Here is an 11,894-nt window from a genome sequence, read left to right as displayed (position 1 = left end):
TCTTCAGTCATTGCTCTCTAGCATGTGAACAGGAGTATGGATAGAATATTCTTGAAGCAACTCATGCAAACACCCTAATCATAGTTGTCACTAATGACAAATGTCCTCAGTCAGATTATTGTAGCCCATGTTAACATAGCCGGTGTGGATAGAAAAAGATCTGAAATGGGGTACATCTGATTTGAGAAGCAAATCTGATTTATCTGCTGTCTGAGCAAGGTCTTTGGTGGGGGTCATACAATGATGGCCTTACAACAAATGTAAGTTATGTAACAGAAGGAGCAACAATAATTTCTTTGTACTTTGATTTATATGTGACTTCATTTAGCATAGCTGTGCAACAGATAACCTCATTTCTTCATTTTCTGTCCTTGCACCTTTTATGTCTCTAAACCTCTGAAAAGGAGATACTCTTTGCATTTGTTTATTTTTAAACCTGACCTCAAATGAATGAGGCCGATAACACTTGCGAGATTGACAATTTTATGCTTCCAAATTAAAAGAACACTCTAAATTAGTGAGATAATTGCATGCAATCTCCTTTTAATGGGTCTGTCAGTGATTACTGGCTTCCTCAAACAATCCTGTCAGTGGCATGGCAGGGGGAGTGTGCTGGAATAAAATGTCAATCATATTAGCATAAATGAGTAAATTAGTGCAAGTAGCTCATTGTCAGAGCGAATCACTTTTGATGTGCCACTGTCTGACCCACTGCAGGGACTGACACTATCAGCAAGGAGGGATAAAGATGAAGAAAATACAGCAAGAGAGAAAGGAGAGTATAAGTGACAAAGAAATTACATGGCACTGACAGCTTATGAAATGTACAATTATTATCTCTAACCAGTGAAGAACATCATTGTGAAAAAGAACTGCTGATAATTTATCTTCATCTGCTCTTGTGTTCATCTGGTGAATGTTGCTCCTTCAGTGCATTGATGACACATCTGACGTATTGTGAGCAATGGTGTTTTTTAGCAACCACTTTTAGTCAGTTTTTACTCATTCTGATGAGAAGGATCTGCCTGCACTTCTCAACTGATGCAAGAACTGCTCTCTGGGCAGCTCCATCCTCAGGACTGGTGAAATGCACACCCACACAAACACACATGGAAAGACCCTTACATTCGGACATTTTTAGCTGTCGTGGATGATGCAAATCATAAGGTCCTCAGACTGAATTTGAGCAAATACCTGCAACTATAGGCTCCAAAATTGACAAATTCCCTACACACAGGTAACTTTGGGTCATTAATGTAGTTTATTTTCAGTTCCAAATTCAACATTTTGGGTTGACCCTACTAACCATCAGATAAGCCAACAGACCAAACTGGAAGTAATGTCGTAGTGCTTTAGGGGGCAGCATGTCTGGGAGGTAGAGTGGCCGTCGAGCAACTGAAGGGTCGCTGATTCGATTCTTACTTCCTCCAGTGTCCATGTCGAAGTATCTTTGAGCAAAATACTGAGCCCCTAATTGCCCCAGATGGCCCTGCGATGGACTGGCGACCCATCAAGAGTGTGCCCTGCCTCTTGCCCAATGTCAGCTGAGATTTGCTCCACCTCCGGCCCCGCTACCCTTAACAGGTAAGAGGTACAGAAAATGGATGGATGGCTGGATGGATGGGATAGTACCACTTTAGATTTGGATGCTTTGCTATTTGGCCTCTTGGGAGCAGTAAAACAAGCTACAAACTCAACACTGATACATTAAAAGCTGATATAACACACTTGTTCATTTAAAAATCCAGTTTATGCAGCATAATGTCAGCATTCATTTGGATGCACGTTTCAGTCTTCCTGATGGATGTGGTTCCAATATTCACTCTGTATTTTCTCTGTTTTACAGTCGAACAAATCCACCACGCTTAAACTTTCAGGTGCATCCAATATCATACCATATCTCACCAAAAATCAAAGATTAGGCAGAAAAAAAGATATTTAAAAAAAACACAAACAAAAACTAGAGAATGTTCTTTCTCACATCATCAATCTTTCACCCTCACCTGTGATGCATAAGAATGTCATAGCCCACAAACTCCATCTCCGGAAGAGATGTATGCCCTCCCAACAAAAAGTCAGCTTCTGTGAATCAGGAAATCTTAACAAAATCTGGTCACAAAGAATTAATAGCTGCAAACTCAGTAATCCAGTGTTTCACAGCAGGCACAGAGTTAGTGTCAATGGCTCTCGAATGTAATTTTTCAAACTATTGACTTCCCGACTGTCTTATAAGTTCTGTTTTTGTGCTGTTTTCTATAACTGATTCGGTTTAAGGAACAAAACTCTAAAGGATTTGAAAAATAAAGATGGACCATTTTTTGGCATGAAATAGAAGCCATTAAATTAACCACCACAAGGCTCTCTGTTAGACACGTTTTGTCAGAAAAGCAAGGGGATCCTCACTTAAAAATCAATGATCCAGTATCACTGTGACAGAAAGTTAGCAACTACAACCAGAAATCTTGTGTAGACTATGTTGAAACACTTAGATAGATAGATAGTCTTTATTTGAAAGGGACACAACATATTAATGAACATCAATATAAATACATTTGTAAATACACAACAGTTTGCAGGAATGCTAATTTACATAGGTAAAACCTTGGTAGGTAGATAGTTAAAAAAAGACCATAAAGGGATTTAAGGAACCAATTTAAGAAACGATTTAGAAAGTGCATTAGTATGTAGTGTCTTGTCTTGAGTGCAAAGGTGAAAAATTTAATGCACATGATGTTGATAGCGCATGAGCATAATCTGCTGCTATATGATCTCAGTGAATTCAGTGTAACTTGGATTTCAGTGTGGCCGACTGGTGAGTGGCAACTACGGGGCAACCACAACCTGTGGTTAGATGTAATTACGAAAAAAATCATTATCAAGTTTTAGCTTGTTTGTTTATCAGACAGTTTGTACAAACAACTTCACAAAATATAGCTTTTTAACAACATTGGATTAATCAAAGCATCAAAGGAAATCCTGACTGATTCTTACATTTTCCATACGCTATTAGACTTGTTATTATATGGAAAATGAACTGCATTTTCTAGCCTGTCAACCACTTCAAGCGCATTTTAAGTCACATTTTGAAACAGAGACAAGCTGTGCTTGTAATTACTTTTTTGATGAAGCTGAAATTAGGTGGAAAACTTGAATCATTATCGCCATGTAACTAAATGATTAAATTATTATCAGATCACAGGTTCATTTATGTCATTATCTTGTGAAAACAAAGTTTGTTATTTTGAGATGACAAGATAAATTAAACCACTTTGTGGGCGGCATGGCTCAGGGGTAGGGTGGCCGTCTAGCAGCTGAAGGGTTGCTGGTTCGATCCTCGACCCTGGTGACCATGCTGAAGTGTCCTTGAGCAAGATACTGGACCCATAATTGCTCCTGATAAGTAGGTTGGCGCCTTGCATGGTAGCCTCCACCATCAGTGTGTGAGTGTGTGTGTGTGAACGGGTGAATGAGATGACACTGTAAAGCGCTTTGAGTGCCGCCAAGGTAGAAAAGCACTATGTTAATTGAGTCCATTTAGCATTTTCTTGTAACAAAGCATTACAAAAATAAGTACAAGTAAAGCCTTTCTGGGCTTCCATACCATTGTTGGTAGAGGGAGCTTGACATTTACCAACTTGCCTATACATTTAGATGCTGGTGATGATGGCCTCATGATCAATTGGGAATTAAGTATCTGTCTCTCCAGGGCAGCTGGGGATCTAATTAGTAACCAATTACTTGACCGTTATTCTACCATCAAGCCATGCTACTCTATGAGACCCTTCATGCCTCCAAACATCTTTCTCTCCAAGATAAAGAGGTCCTTGATGACATCATCAGGATTATTTTCTCAGCCTTGCCCATCTTCTTCATTGTCACAGGGACATATCACAAGCAGTTCTCCCAAAGACCACAAAGCTTTATAGTGATTCCCCACAAAGACTTTTTGAAGTGTGATGTTTTGCTAAAAAGTGGGCTTTACACTGTAATTTTGGTCCTGATGAACAGAACTCTGTCCTCTAATTTCATTCTTATCCAATCTAGTGCAAACACACAGTCCTTTTGCCTTTGATTTCCAGCAGGCGCTGGGAACTGAGTGTAAATCAAGGCAAAATTCCTGCAGTTCGACAATTCATTTGTCCACAGGCTTGTTAGGCAGAAAGAAGGAGGAGAGGGAGTGTGTGTCAATAAATCATCTGACACTTGACGATATTTATGCCCACAGCAGTGGGTTTAACAAGGAGAGTAGTCCTTGAAGCAATATCCTAAGTGGCACTCCATCCCTGTCTCCTTCTTCTACACCCCCCTGCCCTTCCACATCCCTCAGGAGGCTTCTGATTGTGAAGTGGCAGAAGATGCTTCAGCAATGTGCAGACAGAGAGAAGATGGACAGAGAGAAGACAAGCACTGCTGTCTCTCAGCTAAAATTATCCTGTGAGCCAGAGATTTGGAGCACTTCATTTCCTTGTTCATAATTAAACTCCTCAACCTTAATCTGGCCTAGTCATTCTGCTGCTGCTGGAGCAGAGCATGCTTATTGAGCCCTAATTATTGCAGAGATCAGAATCCATCCTCCTCTTCAGCTGCCAAGTGTGGGTCACTCTATTCAATTATTTTTTGCCATTCATCACACAGGAGCTGATAGATCCTGGAGATGTGGCCACATGCTAGTGGAGAGAGCGGGGGAGAAAGAGAGAGAGAGAGAGAGAGAGAGAGAGAGAGAGAGAGAGAGAGAGAGAGTTATTTCCAGGTTCAGGAGAGGTGACTGGAATTCCTGTGAGAGGTTTAAGTCCCTGCAGCATCACTGCATGACTCTCAATGCACATTATAATTACAGAAATTTAAAAAAAAAAATCCATAGAAACAAGGTCCATTCAACATCTTATCTTGCACTTTGTCATTTACACCACTAGGTGTCAGTCCTGAATCAGCCCTCTTCTGTCCTCTAGTTGTTTCCCACACTCATCCACCCAACATTGTTAATGACTGGCATACAAGAGAGCAATGTCTGCTTCATTGGTTTCTCATATAGCAACATCCTTCCTCAGGTTGAGAGAGGCACACATTTTCTGGTTTCAAAGCAGCTTCCAATCAAGAATAGCCCAGACAAAAACTCACCTCATGCAGTAAACCAACACTGAAATAGTAGCTACCCCTTTCATTCTGAACTTCTTTGCCAATTGTCTTTTACTTCAAAACAGTTTTATTATGAAGAATGAAAGATAGTAAAAATTAAGTGAAGAGCTTGGTTTCTATCTCTGAACATTGCACCAAAGGTGTCATAATCAGTGGACAAGCTTTGGCAGCTGCTGCTACTTCTCGTAACCTGTATGAGCACCAGACAACATCTGAGACGAAAGGGAGCAGGCAGGTTATCAGGCACTTTCACAAGTTGTGACAAGGAGATAGCCTGTGCGCTTGTGTGTGTGTGTGTGTGTGTGTGTGTGTGTGTGTGTGTGTGTGTGTGTGTGTGCGTGTGTGTGTGTTAGTTGATTAGCCAACCTCAATATCAGTTTAATATCAGAGCAAAACCGTTCGTCCCTTCCAAATTAGGTCAAAAGCTATGCAGAAGGACCGACAGCAGCTTGATGATCAGCTGTGTTTTCACTGTTGCTGCACCTTCTATGAAGCTGATTTAGAGTGAAGTGTGTCTTGTGCTTGGCTACATGATTTGAGTTGAGGAGGAGAATGGTGTACAAGCTTGGCTTCATACAAACACCCTTGGTGAGCCTCTGACCTCTCCCTCTCAATGGGCATTGTGTCAACCCATGGAATAGAGGGTAAAACAATTCAAACAAATTTAACAGGCATGAAACGAGAAGGATAAAGCTGCAATACACAGGACGGAAAGGCTGCTGTTAAAAGGCCTTGCCCTCAGTATACGATAGGTCAAGGGCAGTGGGGTAATCTGCAGGCGAAGAGGTTACAGACCTGAAGCTTTCGTGCCTGAATCAGCTTGCCTTCTAGCTATATATGGGCTAAAAATTTAAATCTGATTCCTTTGACTTTCTTGATAAGTGCAGTTAAAAATAAACATGTCTATAGGGCAAGTAAGAACAAAAGAAGAGGATTAGCATGATCTTCTTTACAGCCAACACAAAAGATAGGCTCGCCTTTGTTTTACATTCACCCTGTAAAGACCTGTAAACTCATTTTAATGCATCATGTTATTGTCCATTTTTTGCAGCATGTAGAGCAGTCACAATGTTGCTGAGCGATGCTCTAAATGCAAGCTATGATGTAACCTACTTTTTTGCCCACACCTGTCTACAAAAAATCAATCCAGTGCTGAACTCCAGGATTAGGCCCTGTTTTAAATTAATTCAGTTTTACCGGGCAATGGAACAGATGGGTGCTTCATTCAAAACTCAGGCTTTAGGTGTGTTGCTTGGCAATCTCCAGACAAACTAAATCAAAGAGAATCAACTGTCACTTAGAGCAGCAGAATCTGTTTTGGGGGGCCATCTGACTGTGAAAGGATCAGTCATCTTATTATAACTACAATCCCGCTACAGAAAAACTGGTTGTAAATTGCTTGGTTAAGATGCAAAAGCGATAAGTAAATGCTCCTCTTGGGTCAATCTCTAGAAAACCACGACAACTTCTATGATAGGATGGCATGGTGGTGCAGTGGTACAGTGGTGGTGCACTGTCGCCTCACAGCAAGAAGGTTTCAAGTTCAAGCCCCGGCTCAAGCACGGGATCTTTCTGTGTGGAGTCTCCATGTTCTCTTGGTGCCTGCATCGGTTCTCTCTGGGTGCTCCAGCTTCCTCCCACAATGCAAAGACATGCAAGAGGGGACGAGGCTGATTGGATACTCTAAGGGCACGTTTCCACAGGCTCACTTCGGCTCAGGTCGGGTTGGGTTGGGTCGGGTCAGTACGGCTCAGTACGGGTGCGTTTCCACTAGCACTGGGTACCATGTCAGCGTGGGTGGACTCACCGGCCGAGAGAATTTGTATGTGACACTACAACAGCAGCAATGGACGACATGAAGGCAGCATTATGCCTGTTGCTCAGTCTGTGGTTTTAGCTTAAACTTAAGTAAGAGACAACAGACAGACAAGGCTTCAATAGGTGAATCAGAATACTAAAGGAAAGTTTAAAAGTCTATACCAAGTGATAAAATAAGAATAAAAAAGAAATAGATGACTTAAGCAGGTAAGTTACCCAATCAGTGACCCGCTATGTGTTTGTCACATTTTAGTCCCCACTCAGCTCGCATGGAACCCCTGTGGAGCAGGGACCAAAATGAAAATGGTTAGTACCGTGTTTGGGCCAGTGGCCAAACCAACCCGGCCCCACCTGACCAAAGCTGAAGTGAGCTAGTGAAAAACGCACCCTAAATTGACTGTAGACAGGGCTGTGAGTGTGAATGGTTGTTTGACTATATGTGTTGGCCCCCTGTGATGGACTGGTGATCCATCCAGGGTGAACCCTGGCCCGTAGGTTGCTGGGACAGGCTCCAGCCCCCCCCCCCCCCCCCCCCCCCGTGACTCTTAACAGGATAAGTGGTAGACAATGGATGGATGGATTGAACTCAGCATTAATGTCAGTATTAGTTGTTACAGTAGTTATATTTCAATGTGACTCACACGTAAATGGCACAGATGTAATCTACTTTACATCTTCACCATAATATGAATTAAGGAATGTCTTTTCATTGAAAATGTGATGAAAAGTAAGGAAGTACATGCTAAAAACTAAAAATAAAAGCCTACATTTTCTCATTACATCCTTTAAATCACAACTTTTTGTTATTTCAGTTACTTTCAATTGCATGGTGTTAAAAAAAATGTCGGTGATGAGTTTGCAGTCTCATTTGCTCATTTGTTGTGTCAAGAGATGTGTGTGTGTGTGTGTGTGTGTGTGTGTGTGTGTGTGTGTGTGTGTGTGTGTGTGTGTGTGTGTGTGTGTGTGTGTTATTTCATTATGTGATTACAGCATTACATACACAGCTAACGTAACGCTGGAGAACATGAACTCCAATATGGGTCCTTTGGTCCAGTTAGTTTTATAGGGCTTTTCCCCTCTCTAGCGCGCCTCTCTTCTCGTCTCTCGGCCTCTCTCTCTCTCGCTGAGACAAGGCGGGAGTTTACAGGAACAGCAGGCAGGCAGGGCCTTATCACACCGCGGAACAACTCAGGAATGTATTGTATGCGTTAGAAAGGCAAGACAGCTGGGGCAAAATAGTGCCACAAGTTCCCAAAACATGGCCTTCAGAGGCTTAAAGGTATTGTATTTACTACGGTATGAAATGACGATCAAAATGCACTATTTTGACTTGTTTTGCGTGAAGTACTGGGGAAATACATTGTCGTTTATTGCTGTAAAACAAGAGTCACATACACGAACACACAAGTGAACTGCGGAGGAATCTTTAAGGTTGCCAGTGAGTGCTTCGGCGCTGAAAGCACACACAGTAAATTGAGGCTCCGGCTACGCGGAAAACCTGGATAGGATTTTGATTTTAATCTGAATATAATAAGAAAAATAAAGTGGGATACTATATTACTCTCCATGTCATCCAACAAATGTGTTATGTCGGAATATGGCTGTAGAATTTTTCATATTTTAGCTGTTCTTATGATGTGCATTTCTTAGCCTCTTAGTGACAATGGGGAAACTGTGTAATGAGGGGAATGTGTCTGTACTATGACCTCTAGCTAGTCTGGACACTACCAGACAGGAGTGTAACTGGTTATGCTGTTCTTTTGCAAAAAGGGATGTGTGTCAAAAATAGGTTTGAAGGACTATTAGTGTCCACAAAATGTCTCACAGTTATAAATTGGCAAGATATTTTCCTTTAATCCTAAATTGCCTTTCAATGCAGCAAGCATCTGCACTCACAAACACACACACACACACACACACACACACACACACACACACACAGAAACAAATTGAATTTAAATTGTGTAAATGTAAACTAAATAGTCTCTAAGTCTCTAAAAATGTATATTAATGAGACAAAGTAACTACTCCTTACAGAAAGCAATTTGCTAATTCCAATGCCAGTTAATATGCAATTGTTGCTCCATTTTTTGTCTTGATTTTTTAAAAATTGCACATGATGAGCTCCATTAAAGAGTGGTTAACCTTATCGAGGATGTAATGGGTAAACAGGAGTTTTAGTCATTAATTTAGGATCTTGTGTACAAGTTTGTTTGCCCTAACTTTTAGCCTTAGCTTTTCCCTGTTAAAAGGGTTTTCTATGGAGTTTTTCCTCAGTGGATGTGAGGGTCGAAGGGCAGAGGATGTTGTTATGATGCCATGTGAAGCCCTTTGAGACAAACTGTTTGTGAAAACGGGCTATACAAATAAAATTGCCTTGCCTTGCCTTGCCGTAACTAGTTGCACAGGCAGGCATATAATCCAACCAGAGTCAGTTTGCCTAAAGAGCATGTTGAAGGCCAAGGTCTGTGTGACCAAGAACATGTTTACATCTACAGTATCTAGATGGCAGCCCTCATTCTGTACAATCTCTCCAGACTGTCTGTCCTGGAATGCTGCCACTGAGAGTGATTCTTCCCTGGAACAACAAAGAATTATTTGGAAAGAGTGCCAAAATCAACACGTCTGTCGATTATACCCCTGTTATTCTGGACCCTTTGGAGCTGATTTGTGTTCAGTGGATCAAAGACCAGCATGAAGATGTTGGGCCTTAAGGGAAGTAATGCACAGTTTAATCAAACATTTGGGTGTTTATGTGCTCTGTGTCATGTTCCACTGTTTCAAAGACATGTCATATTAAGAAAAACAATGGGTAATCATCATGCTTGGAGCCTGAAAACTTAAAGCCATGTGTCCATTCCCAGTTTTTAAAGACATGAATCTGCATATTTGGGCAATTGAAATGCAACCAGGAATATTTTTGAGAGTGCTTAAAGACTTTAACCATTAGACAGAACAATCTTCATTCATTTCTAGGGCATAGAGGAATTTCTTTTCTAGAACAAAGCTGATAAAATATATGCAATTTTGTTGATATTATTTTCTAATACCATCAGCAAAATTTTAGGCCAACCCAATAGGTCAGACTTTATATATCTGATGTTATTGTAATGCGTATTCATTTTATGAAGGATCTGGAGGAATTATTCATCCTTGTGCTGCTGTTTTGATTTGGGCCCCATTACTCCATACAGTTGTTATTGGGCCTCTGCCTGGCCTGACATTTCTATCTTTCTACCCAGGGCTTTTCTTGACTGTCATGTCTGGTTGACACAAAGTGCTACCACACGGTTAGGGGTTCACCCCTCCCTTGAATGCCCAGCTGTCAGTAGTTACATAATAGCAGAGCCTTGTTGGGCTTGCCAGACAGCTTTGTGCCCTTGTCACTGAATGTGATTGTGGGTGAGATTAAGCAGCGGGTGAGAAGCCCTAGTTAAGGGGTTCCTACCTGTCTCCAGCAGAGACAACAGAACAAACAGAATTGGAGGTTTGGAGAGCAATTTAATGTGGCACGGCAAGAACTATGTCCTCTTTTCACACCACACATTGTGTTAACGAAGTGTGTCTTGCTTACATACTTGATGTTTTATGTATCACCTAAAACCTCCAAGGGAGAAGCTCAACTGCACAGGTGGCTAATGAACTCTGCCCCAAGGAGCAAAATATTTAAACAAATACTATTCTATAATATGGAACTGTCAGAGTATTCAATTGATACTCAAAAAACTATCACAGTGTTTGATTTGTCGCCCACAGCAACAATCGATAGCTGCTTATAAAATGTCATATAATGACTTTTTCCAAAAGAAAAAAGTGCATTTGAAATAAATAGCTTTGCAGCCAGGACAAGGACACGCATGCGATAACAGTAAACATGATTCAATAATAACTGTTACTGAGCCTGAAACCATAAAAATCATGTTGGTGGAGTGTTAGAGGTGGGGGTTTGTGCCAATTTATTGCAGAGGGACCTGATTTCCCCAGGGCCTGTGTTGTTAATTCAGTGTATTATTGCACTGTTTACCCAAAGAGGGGGGTAGTGGCTGCTTCAGGAGGGGTTCCATCCTCTGAGAAGTCCCTCCCAAAGAGATAGTCTGGTCGGGCAATGATTCCTGACACCAGTTTGAATCCTCTCAAAAGCTCCAACATTTAGTGGTCCCTCTACAGGCAGGCCTCTGAATGAGACCATCACTATGCTTCCATCCTCCACCTCCTCCTCCTCCTCCTCCTTTTTGTCTCACTCTTCCTGGAAATCCAGACCAGCTTTTTCCTCTTGCCCCCAGTTTATAACAGAGAGCCAAGCCTTACATTAAATCTGTGTTTCTGCATAACCGGCCTTGTATGTTTTTTTTTCTCAGTCTGCTGGACCCGCCTCTGTCTCTCTCCTCTTTCTCTTGCAGTGGAAGCCAAGCCTCCCAGTGTCTCACCATCAGCACTTTCTACACAACCAGAATTCCTCCAACACAACAGCAAATAAACTGTATCGCAAAAGGGGGGATACTCTGTGCAGCACAACAGCGCCATTTAAAACTGTGGCTATGGAAACCCCCGCTGTCCTCCCCCTTAATTTGTGTTTACATTACTGAGTTTGACCAACAGATAAAGGGACACAGGGGGAAGAGTCTTCCTAAAAAAAACATTGTCTTCAGCACCTCCTCCTCCTTTTTTATATTTCTCTTAAAATAGGCTTCATTGGCAGGTTAGAACAAGTTACAATCAGTGACACTGTTTTCCCCTTCTTTCCCCGATGTCTTGATGTGTACTGCTTTATGACAGAAATTGCATTCCTTTGTCCCTGAATTAAATATTCCTGTTGTCCCTGACTATATTCCATGAGCCCTTTTTATTGTAACGATGTGAGTAAATTTTGCAAATGTGGTGCCTGCTGCTATCACATTCGGAAAGGGGGGCATTCAACCAAATCCTCCACAAAGCTGGTT

Source organism: Aulostomus chinensis, chromosome 22 (genome assembly GCF_037954235.1).
Source record: "Aulostomus chinensis isolate RoL2024-O1b breed Wild chromosome 22, RoL_Achi_v1.0, whole genome shotgun sequence".
Taxonomy (NCBI): Eukaryota; Metazoa; Chordata; class Actinopteri; order Syngnathiformes; family Aulostomidae; genus Aulostomus; species Aulostomus chinensis.
Note: the sequence above shows the minus strand (reverse complement) of the source record.